Source organism: Crocodylus siamensis, chromosome 5 (genome assembly GCF_052110815.1).
Source record: "Crocodylus siamensis isolate JL-2025a chromosome 5, ASM5211081v1, whole genome shotgun sequence".
NCBI classification, from domain to species: domain Eukaryota; kingdom Metazoa; phylum Chordata; order Crocodylia; family Crocodylidae; genus Crocodylus; species Crocodylus siamensis.
Genome location: NC_143399.1, coordinates 106,537,041 through 106,557,653, shown reverse-complemented (window position 1 = coordinate 106,557,653; position 20,613 = coordinate 106,537,041).

Genomic DNA, 20,613 nt, shown 5'->3' with positions numbered 1-20,613 from the left:
GGTCATAATCAATGGGCACTTTTTACAGGTGCTTAGGTGTGGAATGGGCAGGTTAATTAGAACGGCTCCAAAAGCCACTCTAATTAAAGTGCCCACATGTATTCAGTGCTCTTCATTTCAAAATGGTGATGGGGGTACTTTAACTAAAGTTCATTGAATGAGATTTAGTTAAAAGTACCCCCACCACCATTTTGAAATACAGAGTCACTGAATGCACAAGACACAGATGCTGCTGGAGTACACTAATTAGCATGCTCCAGCAGACTCAATTAATCGAGTCTTCTCTGATGCACTATAATTACAGTGCATTGAAGCATATGCCTGCACATCTATGGGCACCCAATGGCTTAATGTCTAGCTGACAGCTTGAATCAAGTGGAGTGCCCTGGAAGATGGTCCTGGGGCAAGTTTTGTGCAATAACTTCATCAGTAATCTGAAAGATGGGATGTAGTATATCCTCACCAAGCATGCAGATGGCACCAAGCTGAGGTGAGTAGGCGATATGCTGGAGGGTAGGCTAGAAACTGGAAAGACCTGCAGAAATTGGAGGATTGGATGAAAATAAATCTCATGAGGAAAACTGAAAAGTCCTGCCTTTAGGGCTGACAATACCATGCACAGGTACAGACTAGGGAATGGGTGGCTAAGCAGCAGCTGTACAGAAAAGAACCTGGGAGTAACAGTGGATTAGCAGAATATGAGCCAAAGTGTGCCCTTATTGAAAAGAAGGCTACTGGCACAGTGGACTGCATTAGCAGGTGTGTTGCCAACAAATTGAGAAAATGTATTTTTCCCATCTCTTTGGCACTGGTAAGGCCATATCTGGAGTACTGCATCCAGTTTTGGCCCCATCCCCATTACAGAAAGGTTGTGGACAAATTTGAGATAGTCTAGTGAAGGGGAACAAAAATGGTTTGGGAGCTGGGGAACATGACTTCTGAGGAGAGGCTGAAGGAACTGAGCTTATTTAGTGTAAAGGACAAAAGACTGAGACAGGATTTTGTAACAGTCTTTAGCTACCTGAAGGGTGGTTCCAAACAGAATGGAGCTTGACTGTTCCCAGGGGTGGCAAATGACAAAACAAGGAGTAATGGTCTCAAGTTGCAGCAGGGGAAGTTTAGGTCAGAGGTTAGGAAGAATTTTCTCAGTAGGAGGGGGGTAAAGTACTAGAATAAGTTACCCAGAGAGGTTGTGGAATCTCCATTCTTAGAGGTTTTTAAGACCTAGCTAGACAACCTTTTCTAGGAAGGTATAGTTGGAGATGGTTCTGCTTTGAGCAGGGGGTTGGACCAGATGACTTCCTGATGTCTGTTCCAACTCTAATTTTCTGTGATTCTATGAAGGAGATCAAATAGGTGGAAAAGACAAATAAAGGTGGAATAAAGGGTGAGGAAATCAAGTTCAAAACAATCCATTCAATACTTGAGGACTTTCCTATGCATGAAGACCTAGTACTTCAAAAGGAACTATAATATAGTCCAGGTGATAAATCAGGGATGAGCAATTATTTAGTCTAGAGGGTCACTTGGGGAGCTTATTGAGCTTTTGTGGGCTAGGTCAACATACCTCCTTGTTTCAGCTATACCAACTCATCCACCTGCATCCTGGGCCTGCAGTAGCTCACCAAAACTCCCTAAGTAGTTTTGCTCCAGGGTCTGGCCCCACCTGCCACTACCTGGTGATCCCAGTCCTGAGGTCTCCATAGAGACCAGCCTGGAACCATTGCAGGCAGAATGCACTCAGCTGGGCAAATGGGATGGGGCCACAGGAGGGCAGGGAGAGGCATCTGGCAGTGGGAACAGGACTGGAGCCAGCTTTGCAGAGTGGTAACAGCACAGGTCTGAAATAGAGCTGTCAACCACTGTTGGCATGTACCTACCCATGGAACTGCCTCCCATTGCATGGACATACAGGGAACAGATGGCAGCTCTGCCTCAGGCTTCAGCCCTGTGATGTCACTGTCCCATGATCCTGGCTCCCACCTGCCCATCCCACTCCCTGATGCTGCTCCATCCCCATGGCCCCACCTGATCTACACAGCCAAGAGCACCCTGCCCATGTAGGTGCCAGGCCAATCTCCATGGATACCCTGCTGGCTTACTCTGTTCGGTGTCCTTGGCAGGCGTGAGGCTGACAGACCTAGGGGCCTGGGCAGTGGGCGTGGGTCCAGTGGCAGTGAGAACACTAGCAGTGGCAGTGACAGCTGGAAGGAGCTGGCACCTCTGGGGCTGCTGGGAAGTAGAGTCTAGCATCCACACTGCCCCAGCCCTGTTGCATGCTTAGGGTTGGTGGGTCTGGCTGCATGGGTCACAACCCAGGCCGTCCCCAATGCTTGGGCCAGGAGGGGCTGAGAGACCCACCATGGATCAGATAAAATCCCTTGGCAGGTAGTATTCAGCCCACAAGCTCTATTTTGCCCATCCAATAAGGTTACAAATCAGATTGTCATTCTCTTCCAGCTCTATCATTAGTATGCTGACTTTCTAGCCAATGGAGCTGAGAAGCATCAATATGCTCCTCTCTGTGGCTCAGTTTCACTGTGTGTATATTGTCCCGGGGTGGGGAACCAAACCCCAGAGTCACGGTGGGCCGGGGTGGCAATTAGACACGGTAACAGGCCGGGTTCTATTGGCTATGGAGAACTGAGGCACGGGAAGCGTAGCGGTTTCTTAAACAAGTTGGAAATTTATTTGACTTACGCTTAGGTGCGTAGGAAAACGATGTCTTCAGTTACAGTTTACAACTTACGAATAACAAGAACAACAAAGGGGTCTGTTGGCCCACGAGGTTCAGTCCGTAGACCTAGTCCCAGGGCTGGTCAACAGCTCATTGAGTGGATAACACGAACAACAAACTAACTGTAACGCGGTGAATGATGAAACGAGACGTGACGCCAGTCCAGTATTGGTGGACGATCGAGTAGTCGTAGAATAATGCCGAGGTCGGGCTGCCAGAATGTTGAGGTGGAGTTGTAGTGGGATGGTCCAAAATCGTAGTCAGCAATCGGTCAAAATTGAATCAGGAACCAGGAGATCAAAACCGCAATCGCTCTAACCAGCACAGAGTGCCAATCTGGGGAAGGAGACCAGTAGGCCCAAGAGCCTGACTGCCAGACAGTCCCTGGAAACACCAGCCTCTGTCTCCAGTGACGCAATCTTCTCCCCCCAGAGGGAGGGGCCCTCAGACCTTTTATAGCAGCCCTATAGCCAATCAGGCTGCTTGGCTAAGAGAAATTTCTAGAGGTATTACCTCATTCCAGTCGTACACTAGGCATGCTCTGCACTAAGATCTGCATAGCAACTGAGTCTGCTCAGAGCTGAAAGTTGGTCAGGGCTGATTGACAGCTCCTGAGGTCATAGAAGGGGTAACTCAGGCCCTGCATGGAATTTTCCACTCTCAATCAAACTGAGTTCATGCATTGGCAGCACCTATACTTAAAATTTTGCTTCAACATATATAATGAGGATAAAGATATTTTTCTTAAAAAAAAAAAAAGCACAAAAGAATATCAGTACAGTGGACCATGAGTTTGCACTACCATCCTATACAAACTATACAGCTAAATACTTCTGTTTTGGATATTAGTTTTCTATACAGAGAATATGCTTTTGCCTCAAACAAGCCAAGTGTAGTATGTACAGAAGCTTTCAGTATTTTTGTTATAAAAATGACTGTAGTAATAATAAAAAATAAATGAATTAAAAACTATAAAACCTAACTGCCACATAAATAAAAATATCCAGCTAAGATCAGTTGTCAAGTTTTGAAAAAAAAAATGTTTAGGTCAGGTATGATCTGGTTCCCAAATTCTGAGTTTTCATGTATAAATTCATTAAACTTTAAGGAGGAAGGAACAGCAGGTTTGCCTTACTTACGTCATCATTTAACTTGGCCATACATACTCCAAAACTGCAAAACACTTAAGCAATGCATAATGACAACGATATGTTTTGCTAAATAGTGACTATATGATTTGCCTTTCATAAATCAAAATAACCAATCTTTTCTTTCTTCCTCCCCCCTCACACTCATATGAAACCTATAAAGCACATTGGACTGAGCATTAATAATATGGTGTTTAGAATTAAAAGGAACCATTTTGCCCAGAGCTAATCATTGGAATAGGATGGGGTAAGATTGGCTTATAATTACCTGCCTTTACCTATTCAGCCCATGCTTGTTTTGGTTGAAGGCAGCTATCAATCATTAAGCAAACAGAACAGTGCATCCCTTTACAATTATAGTCTGGTCAAATGTATCTCCATTACAATTTCCTCCAGAGAGAAGCTGTCAGTTTTCACTTTAATTCCAGGACTTCTATGAAAGATCACCTTAATTATAGGACTCTTGGCATGACATTTATATTGTCATTCATCATGATTGATGCATATTGCTAAGCTGTCAATCTTAAAATATATATTAAACAACTTCAAAGATTATTTTTATTAACTGTTTACTTGTTATGCAAACAAGTTATTAAATATGCAAACAGGGAAGGCTTCCTAAAAGTGTATGTTTTTTATTACAAAGTCTGATTCCATGCTCAGTTTCATTGACATTACTCCATTATTCAGGGAAGTCATTCCCGATTTGCTCTAATATATGGAGGTTATAAGCATATCTACTATTTATTCTTCTAGCTTGGGTTTTAGGAAAAAAAATTAAATGTAATCGATGTGAAAAATTAGTACAGCTAAAAGAGCAGAAGTTGATTATTTTCTTTAAAATACAGCTTTCAATTTTTTTTATTTTTTTTCATTAGAGTTAAATCCAGTTGACAGAGAAGGGCAAAATGTGATATAGGAAAGATGGCAGAATTGTTCTTTGTATTCTATGTACAATTTTATTGTATTCTAATTTAATTTAAGATAAAAATACATTTAAATGGGTGATTTCAGAATGAAAGGAACACAAGATAAATATTGTAGGAGGGAAGGCAGAGAAAACCATCCAATGGGGAAAAAAGAGGGAAAAGAACAGTAAAGAAAGGAAAATTTCATAATTTGGTGAGGAAAATTCCATAATTTGGTGGGAAAAAAAATAAAATGAAGACTTATCCATGGCTATATTCTAGAAATTGACTGGATGACAACATGCATGTCTGTATTTGTGTTATAATTCCTAAGTGATGTTCTCATACAAGACTGCTTCTGTGAGTGGTAATGTGCATCTACATGTTATATGTACTACCTTAAGTCTGTTGAAACTGTCATAGTGAAAGCTCTGTGGCCCCCTTGGTGTGGATGAATTTTTACTGCTACAAAACATTTGTATTGATTAAATGTATTCCTACTAATTTAGGGAGTTAAATTATACTGGTCTAATATGTTGTTTTGCAAGTGCAAGTCTATCAACTCAAGGCACTCTACTGACTTAACAACTCAGTTAAAAAAACCAAGTCAGCCCCAAGCAGGACCAAGTTAAAATTGTTAAAAAAAAATCATGCAGTGGAAACAGATATTTTCTCTTGCTGTCAGTCATACATCAATACTAATAAGATGCTGAATATTTTATTGTTGGACAGAGGGGAGCATGCATTGGCTACTGTTACTAGGAGATCCATTTTCAATACATGGATATTACTTCACAAACTCTCTCTACTCTATTTACAGCAAAATGGAATGAAACCCCTGAAATGCTTAGAAAACATTTTAACTTTAATTCCATTTTAGCTAGGTATTGGCTCAAACCAATATCCTAAATCTACACTGCTATTATAAAATCCAATCCAGTCAAGAATTTGCATATGCTATCACTGTAATAAAAAGAACAGGCCAAAATATTTGACCCAATCCTTTTAGAGTTTGATGTGCTCAAAAGACAGCCAAGCTTTCCCTTACCACCGAATTTGCACTGAAAAGAACACCCGCAATTATCACCTCACAAAAGGACCTTCACGCAACAAGGACACTTCTCCAGAGAAATAGATCACACTCTTGAAAGAGCCACCCAGATACCACATGAAGAATTGTTGCAGTACAGAAGAAAAAAATCCCATGAATTGCATACCACTCATTATGACATATTATCCCTCCCTGGAACCTATACAGAAAATCCTCAAACAACTGCAATCCATAATAGAAGGAGACCCAATTCTTAAAGAGATCTTTCCAGAACCACCACATCCTCTCCTTTAAACCAGTACTGAACCTTGCCAACCTCATCATCAGAAGCAAACTTCCTGCAGCCCAAAACACACCTAGTGGACCAAGAGCATGCCGGAACAAGAAATGTAAACCCTGCCAACACATCACCACCCCCACAATTACTACACCCCAAAACAGAATCTTCAACATTCCTGGATCTTACACTTGCACTTCCATAAATGAAATACATCTCATCCAGTGCACCAAATGCCCTGATGGAAAACATGTAGGAGATAGTGTTCCCTCTAAGCTGTGTGCATGAATGGCTGCGCACAATAAAAAATCATGCTGTGCAACAATGTGGGACCCATGTGCATGCCAAAAGTGGGAGGTGGGACCAATTTGGGAACAGACTGAAGCGGCACGCTCATGGCGTACACACGGACCGCTACACCTTAGAAACCAAACAACTGCACACTGGAATAAATGCACACCGAAAATCTATCAAAGACAAGAATACCCAATTACCTGTGGGGGCACATTTCTCACAAGAAAATTATTGTCTCTCCAATCTCTCAGTTCTAATCATCAAAGAGAATTTATAAAACACTTTTCACAGATGAGCCTATGAAATTCACTTCATCAGCCTCCTGGATACAGAAAACCATGGACTAAATATAGACATTGTATTTATGACACATTATAACCTGACTAACATCCAGTTCCCCAGGTAAACCCTCCACTTTTTACCAGCTACTCTAATTCCTTCCCCCCTCCCTCACCTGTATCTCCCCTACTGACCACCTCAATTTCCATTTTAACTGACTGACTTTCTTGCATACATACTAGCCTCTGGCTGCTTTACCACGTTATCCAGGAAGAGCACAGACCCTCTGCAGACGCTTCCTCAGCCTGATGAAGGGCCTTTATGTCCAAAACCTTGCTAAGGAGAATTTTTCCAACTACTTGAGTTGGTCTAATAAAAGATATCAGATTTCCCTAAAGAACTTTGTTTGCCTATGTCCTTAGATCAACATGGCTACCACCTCCACCCCTAAAAGCTTAGGTTTGTTACTTTTAATTTTACACAAGCCAGAAGGGCAGTATAGCTAAGTCATTTTATAAAATAATTCATGTATCTTGTTTACTTCATTACCCAACTTAATATGGAAGCTATGAAGCCAGACCTGAAGATCACTGGCCCCAAACTTTAGAAAAAATATTTCAAAGTAATAAAAAATGATATCAATGAGTGTAACAGAAAAAAACCCTGACATACTTTTCTGATTTGTTCAATTAATCTTATGCATCTCAAGTGTTAAGTGTGCATTTTAAGACGTTCACCCATCCATCCATTAATTATTATTCATTATCTGCATTATTATCCAGTGTACCTGTAATGCCAGAAGAGCAGTTGTGCTTCTTTTTCAAGAAAACCTCTCTAATCACAAGATGGGAACAAAGGAAGCTTACTTTGTTAGACAGGGCCCTGAAATAAAATTTAAAAAAAGACCACATCTGTCTTCTAAAGATAATCACTTTATTGGAAAAATAAACATAAGTTTAACTAGCATTCATATCAGGAAATGGAAATGCAAAAAACAAACTAATGCCTGGGAAGATAGGTGTAGGCCAGACCCCATAAACACATAGGGGCTTAAGTCATATACACAGACTCCATTGTGCTAGGCATGTACACAGGACAAAAAGATGGTCCCTGCCCCAAGAAATGTATAATCTTGTCCTGGAGTTGGTAAACCAAGCTCACGGTGTCACGGTTGGGCGGCCAGGTGGTGGCGGATTGGACACAAAACAGGCAGGATTTTTTTTGGCGTGGAGTTCTGCGGCACAAAAACGTAGTGGTTTCAAAATAGATGGAAATTTATTTGACTTACGCTTTTGACGGCGTAGGTTGTGATGCTTGTTTCAGTTACAGTTTAAAGTTGCAAAAACAGAACGAACAAGAACAAAGGAGTCTGTTAGCCCACAAGGTTCCCCAACAAGCCCTTGCTTTCTAGCCAGAGCTAGGTGCAGCTGCCTGTTGGTAGTCTCAGGGCTGGTCAACAGCTCATAAAGGGTCGAACAAACAACACGAACAATAGACAAAACTGTAACGCATCGGGAAGAGCAACGTGGTTGTGATGCCAGTCTGATGGACAATGGGTAGTCGAAGAGAAAGCCAAAGTCGAGAGCCGGGATGTGATGCAGTGGAGATACGATCGGGGTGTGTAGGGATCAGCCGAGTCATAGTCGATGATGGATGCTGAGGTCAGTCAAAAAGCCAGGTAAGTGAAAGCCGGAATCAGTATCGAAGCCACAGAAACATAATCAAAATCAAGGTCGAGGTCAAAGCCAAAACAGTCTGGTAATCAGGAGAATCAATACGAGGAGAAATAAAATCGAAGGTATGAATCATTGCGTGAGGTTGTGAAGAGAACCGGGGATTGAATCCCAATATCGCTCTCTGCCTCGCAGTCCCTGCTAAAAGCAGCCTCTGCTACAGGTAGCGCACGGTCTCTCACCAACGATGCCCACAGAACCCACACCAAAGGTGGGGGTCAGAAGCCTTTTAAAGCTACCCCTTAGCCAATCAGGGTGCTTGGTTATAAGAATTTTCTAGAACACTGATGTCATGCTCTTACTGACTGAGCATGCATCAGGTTACTTGTCTGTACAGAACAGAGCATGCGCAGGGCTGTAAGTAGGTCACGGGTGATTGACAGGTTTAGAGTTCACCCAGAGGGCACATGCTGGGCATGCTGCGGAATTTTCCATAGGCCTTGTCTGCGCATGATCACACTTAACTCTTGTGTTGCCAGCACTTCTCAAAAATCTTACTGGGACAAATCTAACATATAAGAAAAATTATACACAAGGAATTTCAAATATGACACCCAAATCTGAAGTGAATGCTTAAACATTGGTACTATATAGAAGTTTGGCTTAATGTCTTTAAATATTATTCACAAGAGTACCAAGAATAGATTGCATTTAACCTCCTTTCTCTTACAAACAAATCTGTAGGTGTTTTTGAACTCTGCACAGTATAAATAGGGCATGACTAATTCATATTTCCATTCACCCATCCTAAAACTAGGCATAATTGCCTTTGGAGTAATTTAAAGCAGTTTAAAAAGGCAAAGTGAAACCCCTTGATTTTTGTGATTGGATGTTAATATAAGGTAAGTTTTCCTTGCTCTGCCATACTATTTATTATAAAATTTAAATACTCAGTGACAAATATTTTAGGAACTAAAGAAAAAGTAAATGCAATATTATGTTTATTCTTATTTCATATTCCAAAATTTTAGAAATACAGCATATGAATAAAATCTTATTTCACCTAATATAACCATTAGAACCTCCCATTAATTGTGACTATTTTCTAAATACTCTGTTCTGCAGGACTTATTTAAACCACAATTCAGAAGTGTATTGAGATTTAGATTTTATTCTATTACTTAGGGTGAAACAATGCAATACTGTTCCTTGTCCTCACTAAATGAGAAGCTTACAGTGTATACTAGACCAGAACAGGGGTACTCAACCCCCAGCTTCTGGGCCAAATCTGTTCCACAGAGCCATGTTGTTCAGCCCAAGGGGTTCCCCTGCATTGCGAAATTTGGCAGCAGGGGACAGGTAGCCACCATTCCCCTGCTGCAAAATTTTCAAACCTCATGTGCTGTTGCCACATGGCTAGATTGTATATAACCGTTCCTGTCTTATGCAGCAGACCAGGGTCACCAGATGGATCCAGCCCATAGGTGGACCCAGCACCCATCTAGCACATGGGTGGGTGGGTTGAGCACTACAGGAACAGAGTATCTTTTTAAACAGTTTCTAAGGGTTTTTTAGGGTGTTCAACCTGTCCTAAGTTTTGGAATTGAGAAACCACTTAGAGAATCTGTATGTGTATATACAAGCCTTCTGTGCAGTTTATAAATATAGATATTTAGAATCCAGCTGAGACCCTATTGTTTCATCATTCTTTTGATTGTTGTGTAAAGAGAAAAAGTCAGTTTGGCATGTGGAGGTTGCTAGGAGGAGCTGCCATGCAAACTGAATGGCTCCATGGGAACTGCTACACACAGATATAACTGCTCGTATTTGAGATCATGGGATTTAGAAACATTTGAAGCCCCTCTGTGCCTCCAACATGGCAGTGGAGATGCTGAAGTCTGAGGAAACTAACATTAGCTCTTCCTCAGTCCATTTTCCATCTTCAAGCTGAAGGGGACCCTAGAATACAGGGGCATTAGGCAGGTCTGCTGCATTTAGGGCTTTCATCATGCTTAGAGATGGGAAGCATTTGGCAATTATTTTCCACATTATAGTTTAGTCTTTGCTCCATTGATTCATTTGTCTAATTCACATTCTGCTGATGAAAAAAGTATTTATAGAAGACTGAGGCTGAACATTTGGTCTTAGCTAATAATTTTGGGAAAATATCATATTTCAGATTTCTTCTGAATATTAACCCATTCCAAGGTTCTCTTAACCAAAATGATTTTTTAAAAGGCTTAAAGGAAACTCTTTCCTAAAATTGCATCCCAGAAAAAGGCTTACAAGAACAACACAGTTGTTTCATGACAATGTACTTTTGCAAAATCTACAAGGTTAAGTGCACCATGCTTTTCTCATTACTGATGCTTTGTCTGCTGCTAGTCTAGTCATTTTTGTACATAAAGCATTGCCTTTGCCTGTTGCTCTTTACATGCTGAAAAAAGATCCAGGCATGGTTTCTTCTTCTTAACTCTTCATCCCCATTCCTCTCTCCCAAAAGGAAACACAAATGTGTTGTTGACATTTGTCATTTAAGTTTGAGTAACAATGAAATATCAGATGTGATTTAATTCATAGACAGCCTGGCAGGAAAAAAACCATGCATATAAGGCACCCCTATTATAATCATGTACACTCAGTAAGTTTCTCATTTGGTAACAAAGTAAGGAGCAGCATTGCATTATTTGGCCCTAAATAAACTAATAAAAGGTAAAAGAATGTGGGGAGGGAGCTTTCTGCCCCATGGATGCTCAGAGATTCTCATGTCCTTGTTTCCTTGCAGGGCCCATGAAGATACTGAAGTACTGTAGGTAAGGAATAGTACTGCACACCATGAGTTGTGGCTTTCAGTTGTGTTAACCTACTCAGGTACCTTCCCTGATTTGATTCATCCCAAAACAACCTATTATCCCCAACTCATATCCCTCCTCACCCCCGCAAAATGTGTGCTTCATAAGTTGAAGGAATACATTAGAGGCCTTGGTATAAGTGCCTCCATCTCATATACATCCTCCTTTATATAGATGCTGGAAACTTTGGGTAACTTTGTAGAGACAAGCTTGCAAGGCCAAAGACCATGTTTTTGCTGATGTAAGCAAGGAAGCTCTGACCAAAGTATTTGATTACAGTCACACAAACAAAGCAATTAAAACCCATTATCATAAGGAATAGCACTCATTGTCAAATCTCCCAAGCCAAATTACAGCATCTGAGGCCATCTTAGTTAAACAGTTATTAAGTATTTATCATAAATTCTTCACTTAGCTGGGGAAGGGGTTTTCATAATAAAACTGTTTTGTTAACATATACCTCATTCAGGTTGTAGATATATACATGTCATTGATACTTGTATATAGCTTATTATAAATCTGTGAGAAGAGGGGAATCATGAACCCGCGCTGCTGGAAGAACTGAAGAGTTTTTGGGTTTGGCCTACACCCATCCTCTTAAGCATTAGTTTATTTTTGTATTTCCATTGTCTGAGCTGAATACTAGTTAAACTTATGTTTATTTTACAATAAAGTGATTCTCTTTAGAAGAGAGGTGTGGTCTTTTTTTATTTCAGGGCCCTAACAAAGTAAGCTTCCCTTGTCCCCCTCTTGGGATAGAGAGCATTTTGTTGAAGAAGCACAGCTGCTCTTTTGCCATTTCAGGCACAATGGAATAGCATCATGTAACAGTAAAAGCGAAATTGCTGTATGGAAATAGGTTGGATGATCTGAGAGGCTGATGTGGCTTTCCCTTGATGTATAATTTCAGTGCTGTAATCAGACTGATAGGTCACTGATATTAGATGACACTAGAGCAGGTTTTGGAATGCCAAATAGACTCCCAGTTACACAAATGGTAGGGCCAGCATTCAATTCTTGTATTTTTTTAATGCACTTCATATGGTTATTGCTGTGAATACACCAGATAACTCCAAACTCCATCAGTTCTAACAAATTGCATTAAATGGAAAATGAAAAAGTATTTTTGTTGAAGTCTTCTGAAAACAGCTTTTAAGCCCATTCTGTATCTAGCAGAAAAACTGGTCAGACATCTTTATTCTTATTGCCTTTCATTTTCTTTACACAAAAATATACTTTGGAGTTAGAGTTCTCACAATAACTTGAAGTTTTTTAAATTTTATTTTAAGGTTAAGTTTATCTCTGTTGATGAACAATCCATCCCCGCCAGATGTGCTTGCATACATTGGCTGCACACATTACATAGATGACAGTTTCCCCAAATACAGGAAACTCTCACTATTCATGGGTTCAGCATTCATGGTTTCAGATGTTCATGAATGCTGAACCCACATCTTAAATTCACTTACAGGAGTTCTTCAGGAGCTCTGCACTTGCCACCACCGGGCTCCTGCAGCCACCAGCACAGCCATTGCTCCCCACCCACCAGCAGCTGGGGTTACTGCATTCATGAACACAGTGCCATATTCACAGATTTCACCATTCGGGGGGATCTCAAGAATGTATCCTCCGCAAATGGCAAGGGTCGCCTGTACCTCCTTTCTGATTAAACATGGCTAGAACTCTTGACTACACTGCATTCCCCACATTATAAATGTCAGATTACCTTCTGATATTTTCATTTGTATACATACTTTAGCATTACAAACAGGGAAGAATTGGTGGGAGAATGTACTAGTAGATGGCAACTTCAGCAGCTACCATGAGTTGATTGAGTTCAGGATCCTGAGGAAAGGAAGGATAGAGAGCAAAAGAGTAAGGATCCTGGACTTTAGAAAAGCAAACTTCCACTCAGGGAACTCGTGGGCAGGATTCCCTGGAAATCCAGTCTGAGGGAGAGAGGAGTCCAAGAGAGCTGTCTGTACTTTCAAGGAACTTTACTGAGAGTGCAGGAAGAAACCATCTTGATGTGCTGGAAGACTAATAAGTATGGAAGAAGACCAGCTTACGTCAGCAGGGAACTCTTCAGTAAACTAAACCATAAAAAGGAAGCTTATAAGAATGGAAACTGAGACAAACAACTAGCGAGGAGTATAAGACTATTGATCAGATATGCCAGAACGAAGTCAAGAAGGTCAAAGCACAGTTGAAGTTGCAGCTAGCAAGCAATGTGTAGGGTAACAAGAGGGGTTTCTACAAGTATATCAGTAACAAGAGGAAGGTGAGGTCCGTTACTGAATGGGAAAAGCAACCTAGTGACAGAGGAAGCAGAACAGGCTGAAGTACTCAATGTGTTTTTCACCTCAGTCTTCACAGGCAAGGTCAGCTCTCCCACCACTGCACCTGGCAGCACAATGTAGGGAAGAGGTGAATGGCCAACAGTGGTGAAAGAACAGGTTAGGGACTATTTAGAGAAGCTGGACATATAAGTCCATGGAGCCAGATGGGATCCACCCAAGGATGCGATGGGAGTTAGTGGATGTATCTGAAGAACCGCTGACCATAACCTTTGAAAATCCATGGCTATCAGGAATGGTTCTGGATCATTGGAAAAGGTCAAACATAGTCTGCATGTTTACAAAAGAGAAAAGGAGGATCCAAGGAACTACAGATCAGTCAGTCTCACCTCAGTCCCTGAAAAAATCATGGAGTAGATCCTCAAGGAATCCATCTCAAAGCACTTGGAGGATAAAAAGGTCATTAGGAACAGTCAGCATGAATTCACCAAGGGCAAGTCTTGCCTGACCAACCTGATTGGCTTCTATGATGAGATAACTGGCTCTGTGGATGCAGGGAAACTGGTGGATGTGGAATACCTTGATTTTAGGACAGCTTTTGATACAGTCTCCCACAACATCCTCACAAGCAAGCTAAGGACGTATGGGCTGGATGAATGGATTATAAATTGGATAGAAAACTGGCTGGAGCATTGGGCTTAAATGGTAGTAATCATTATGTAGGCTTAATGTCTACTTGGCAGCTGGTAACAAGTGGAGTGCCCCAGGGCTCCGTCCTGGAGCCAGTTTTGTTCAATATTTTTAATCAATGAATGGAATATGGAATAGAGTTAGGGTTACCATACATCCGGGTTTTCCCAGACATGTTCTCTTTTTTGATCCTCCTATCTTCCTCCAGGTAGGTTTTTTAAATCTAAGCAAATGTCTGAGATTTTGTTTAGCTCAGGTATGCGAGGGGAGTGTGTGCCTGTTGGTACTGAGAGAGGTTGTTCAGGTACCTGGACTGCAGCCAGGAAATGCCTGGCTTCCTAGGGGCAGAGGAGATGTCTCCAGGGTCCTAGGACCTACCAAGTTCAGTTTAGTTTCTCTGTCTCAGCACATAAGGCACTCCCATGATCCTAGCACCTGCCTTTTTCTGTTGATTCCTCTTGAAGCAGTATCTGATCAATATGGGGTGTGGGATTGCAACTTGATCAGTATCTGATCAATATGGGGTGTGGGCTTTTAGGTAGCAGCCCACTGTGTGAAAGTTTGCAGGGTGGGCAGCTGGGAGACTAAAGAAGCTGGGGTTTGTGGCTAAGTGAGAATCTGTGGAATGTGGATCCAGAGTGTGAGGCAGAGGGCTGGGATCAAGGGGCATCAACATGACCCAGGGGAGCAGAGTACTGTGGGTTGGGAGTGAGGGACACTGGCAGGGCTTGGGGTCCCTGGGTCAGGAGTGAGGGGATGCAGCAGGGCTGGGGGTCTGTGGCTTTGGAGTGAGGAACAACAGATTGGGCAGGGCCAAGACATCGTCATATCACTGCCCCTCACAATCATCCCTTCCCACCCCCTGCATGCATGACAGGTGTCCTCTTCTTTTGGAACTAGAAATATGGTAAGTTTGCAGGTGACAACAAGCTGGGGGGGGGGATGTGTAGTAGATACACTGAAGGGTAGGGCTAGGATTCAGAGTGACCTAGGCAGATTGCAAGATTGGACCAAAAGGAATCTCATGAGGTTCAACAATGACAAGTGCAAAGACCTGTAGTTAGGATTTCATAGATTACATAGACATTAGGGCTGGAAGGAACCTTGTAAGATCCTCAGGTCCAGCCCTATGCCCAAGGGGCAGGAAGTCAGCTAGGATCAAAGGATCCCAGTAACATAAATGCATACCCCTTACCTATTTATAGGCTGCACCCTAAGCCTGCACCTCTCCGGGCTGAAGAGTCCCATAGCGCTCAGTCTGTTTTCATAAGGCCTGTCCTCTTGCCCTCTGATCATGCATGTGGCTCTTAAGTCACTGATAGATCATCCCCTTTGGCCAGTACCAGGTCCAGCAGTGCCTTACCTCTTGTCGGCCCATAAACTTCTTGGGACACATAGGGCTAATCCACGTATGTAAGGAAACTTTGTGACCAATTGTATTTGGCTGAGTGCTCATCCCATGAGATGTCTGGGTATTTGAAGTCTCCCATAACTACCATGCACCAAGAGCATGCAGCCTCAGTGAGCTCCAGGGCAAATTCTTGGTTAAGCACTTGTTCCTGGTTTGGAGGTCTGTACTAGATGCCTACCATTGTATTGCCTTCACTATGTTCCCCTTGTATTCTAACCCAAAGGGTCTTCAGTCATCCTCCTTGGGTGCTGATCTCAGCTTGTAGGGATGTGTTGCTCTCCTTCACATAGAGAGATGTGCCTCTGCCCCTTTTTTGAGCACAATCTCTCCTATACAGGGTGTAGCCATTTATACCAGTAGTCCAGGAGGAATCCCACCAGGTCTCCATGATTTCTATGAGATCATAGTCATTTTTGTTTAGCAGAAGAACCAGGTCCTCCTGTTTATTGTTTATTCCAAAAACTCCTAGCATTAGTGTACAGGCAAGTAAGTGTGCCATTGGGGGCCCTAGGCTTTCTTGTATTCATGAAGAAGCTCTGTTCCTGGGATGGGGTAGGAGTGGGTTCCTTTGAGCATCCTAACCCACTGGTTTTGTGGTTGATGCTTGGTGAGCTTGCTCTGGTGGTTATCTGTCCATCCCCGATGAGCTTAGTTTAAAGCCTGGTTGAGCAAATCAGCCATTCTGGCTTAGAAGAGCTTCTTCCCTAGTGGAGTGAGGTGGAATCTGTCTCTTCCCAACAGATCACTGCCTCTATCTCTGAAAAGTGGACTCTGGTTGTAGAAGCCAAAGCCTTCACAGTGGTACCAGCACAGCGGTGTTCTGTTTACTGCCTTGATTCATCTCTCCGTCCTCTGCCCATGACCTGTAACTGGAAGGATCGAGGAAAAATTAATAGTTGTTGAACAGAATGGTAGGAGATAGTTCTTTTGATATCTCTAAGACAATGATAATCAGTGCCAGGGAGGGTAATGGGTAGGGGACAGATCAGTCTAGATGCATGTAGTTCTCTCTTAAACATCCACTCTTGTCAGAGTGGATCCTGGACTATTGAGGCCACTGGTCAGACCCAGTATGGCACTTCTTACGGCCTTTCTATGTGCAGGTAAAGGTGTGGTAAGTTCTAACATATGATCTACACAATTACAACTCCTTCTGTGCCACATGTGCAGGCGTAGCCAATCCCAGGCTTGCCTTGCACTGGCAAGAAGCAGACTCTTGTGGGTGAGAGAACCATCAGCTAACCCTGGCTCCCAACTTTGGGGGCACCCCAGGGGTCCTTACAGTTGGGAGACTGCAGCCGATTCTCCACACATCCCTGCGACTGGGAAGTAGCATCAGTTATGGTCTTGCAGCTGTGGGATGCCCGCATCAGCTGCAGTTTCCCAGGCATGGGGATGTATGGAGCATCCCCATGGCTGGGAGATCTGATCAGCTAATAGGATTTCCAGCCACAGTAGCCCCTGGCCAGACATTCAATTAATGGTGTGATAAGAAGCAGTTACAACTCCATCTTTTGTGGAATAACATAGTAACTTATTCCTCTTTTTAATATACCATTAATGGTGTGTGTGGCTGGGTGACCACTTAAGGCATGATTAACTGTTTGATCACACCTTAACTATAATGTGTAGATGGGAAGGAGCTCCTATGTGATAATTCATTGAGAATTATCTATTCAGAATAGCTAAAATACCAGACACAGATACCTGGAGGTGATACGTTGTTATTTCAGTCACAAAAAAATATATAATATGTTGACCAACCATAATTATAACTCATTTCTGTTATTTTTCTGCTCTGCAGAAGTCAATGGAAATTTGGCCATTGATTTTACGTGAACCATGATTTCAAATCTTATATTTAAAACATGATTCTTAGATATAGAATGATTATACAATAAAAACCCTATATCTACAATGCTTTAAAGATTCAGTGCATATAAATATACACCACCCACATTGTTTATAGTCATTTTTCTCTCTTATATGCAATGGATGCAGTATTTGGTTAGGAAGTCTGCAGAGCAGTTAAGATAAATTATTTCTTACTGACTACCTTGGCATCATCTTTCAGGAGGTGCAAAAACACTCTCTTTGCAGAATGAGAAGAATGTATGTGTTTGCCTCCCAACCAGTGCTTGTATCATAATAGGATCAGTTGCATAATTATTAAACCTGTAGATTTTTTAGTTATTAAGGAAAAACAGTTGTATTTTGAGATCATTTGAAACACAAGTTGACTAATACTTGACAGAACATCTACATATAGAATGAGTTCTGAAATGAGATGTGGCATGGCAAATCAGTGAACTGAGCACCAAATCAGAAACCAAGAACTTTCAAATTCTAAATGTATTCTGCATTTATTTTCTACAAGTCTATTTTTAATCCACCCTTAAATTCTGATCAATCTATAAAATTGGGAGAATAATCTAGTTACATGTGTTGTAAATATAGTAGTGTTTTAGACACGTGCATATTATCTCATTCATCAATCTCAAATTCTAGCATCCTCTATTATTTATTAAATGTATTAAAATAAAAGTTGAGTAGACAACCATTCTTATTTTGTTGATTTATCACAGGATTTCATGCTAAATCCTCATGAGTTCCTGGGCAGCTAAAACTGTTTATTTTTGTTCTCTTGAAAGAATTCTTAAGAGGCTGTAAGAGGTATGGAAAAAGTATCACCCAGCAGTCATCTTCATTAATATTTTGTTTGGTCCTAGGAAACAGCTAAAATTACTCACAATAAATAACCAATTTTATAAGGCTTTTTAATAAAAATAGCACTAATATAAGTTTTTTTAGTAAACGAAATATTGATGAAAGATAAAATTATTGCAATAGAAAACAAAAAGCCTCATAAACTTCAAGGAACTAATTGAGAAAACCTGTTTAGGACTTTGGGATGTATATTAAGGCTTTATGACGACATAGCCTTATTCTAGAATATTAGAATGTTGAACCCTGAAGGCTGGAGAACCAGCATTTCTATATGTAATTGAGTTTTTAAAGGTTTCCTTAAAGTTCAGTGAGGATTTAAGATGAAGAATTTCAAGCCTGCATCGCTATAAATAAAATATGTTCTTTAATGTTTGAACTAAGCATATTTTTCTTGTCAGCAGAAAAAAAAGATCATCATCCAAAGAAAATGAAATATGACTGATAAGTTCAAACTAGTTTTCATCCAAGTTATGCTGTTTTATCACTAAAAGTCAAAGCAATTATTGTAAGTCTGTACTTTTCCCTTTTATTTGAGGTTATCTAACACAGATTAAACAGTTTCAATTAGAAATTCTGTTTTGGAATCTGGTATCTAGAGTTAGGTTTCCTTACAATAGTTGTAATTTTCCTGTTTTGCTTTTCAAAGCTTTATTTTTTCCCTATAAAATATTCACTATTAAATTATTTGAAAAGAAATGCAAATGTATAATATCAAATTTAACTCTCCCCATTGAAATACAAATACACACACAAAATCTTGAAGAGGAAATAAAAGATTTTAAGAGGTGAGAATAAAAAGGAAGGAGAAGTGAAGTAATGGGCAAAGATTAAAAGTCATCCTCTGTAGCTGGAAATCTACAAAAAATTCCATGTACTATTGCCATTTTATATATAAGCAATTAAATTAATTGACTTTACTGGGACTACTTGTGTGAATAAATGCTTCCACTGTGTGTACAGGCTGTACAATAATGTCTTCAATGAATATTTCTGAATAAAGAATTTATTCACATAAAGCAACATTAATTTGCAAATAGGAAATGAACTAAATTCAGAATGAGAACTGAACCTTGTTTTATTTGCCTTTAAACCAGTTACATATTAATGTAATTTTACATTACATTAATGGAACAATACCTGATTTCAATGGATGCTAATGTTTTATTGCATCCAAACTAATTTTTTTAACGATTTTATTTTTTGAACAGTATAAATATTTTGACATCTTATCTTGGTTTGGGACAAAACTAAATGTCCAAGTACTGGAATTGTTGCAGAACAGAATGATTGTTGATCAATTAGTTCTAATATAGAAGTTTGTGACTGTTATTAATGCCATACCACACCAAAAAAGTTTGAAGGTCTACAATTTGAACTAAACAATATTGTTTTACATCCAGGAGCATCCCTGGGAGCATCCCTGACAAGGAGTAGTATTATTATGGACATGTTATCTCTAGCTCCTAATCTAGTCCCAGGGCCAGAAACACCCCCTCACAAATCCTGATGCTCCTATAGCTAAAACAGAGATATAATTATACCTGTAAAATACACAGGTATCATTTTCACATTTATAGGAAGGATCCAGGAAAGGTGGTAGGATTTGTTAAGTGATCTTGCACTGATTGTTGTAAAATATGTATATTGCAAAACATATTTAGAAGTAAATGTTAATACCTGCTTTATTTTGTTGTATTTTTGGTGTTTGCATTTTAATGGAAGTTGCCCCATTAAGCAGGAGATGGGAAACATACATACACTGAGTCATGTGTAGAAGACCTTGTTGTATGTTCAGATGGTGAAAAACCCTGCTTATATAAACTCCCCCCACAACTTCATTTAATAAGGTTCTCTTCATTGTCTACCAATGGAACAAACCTTATTCTCAATGGTTAAAGCTTAGGTTAGAACACACAATGAAGAATTAAGTTATTGGGCCTCTTACCCCTAGGGCTAGGGACAGAAGTTACACATAAACCAGTTTAAGTGATCAGAAATGGGTTTAAACCTGTAACAGAACATACGTTCAGTGCATATAAATTAGTTTCAAAATGGCTGAAACTGGTTTGAGAGAAACCTAGTTGAATGGAAGGATGTGGAGAAGGTTGAAAGAGTCCAGAGGAGAGCCATGCGCATGATCAGAGTGAAAGAGAACAGGCCTAATGAAGACAGGATGAGAGCCATAGGACTCTTCAGCCTGGAAAAGTGCAGGCTCAGGAGTGACTTGGTGGCAGCCTATATGTACATAAGTGGTGTGCATCAGGATCTG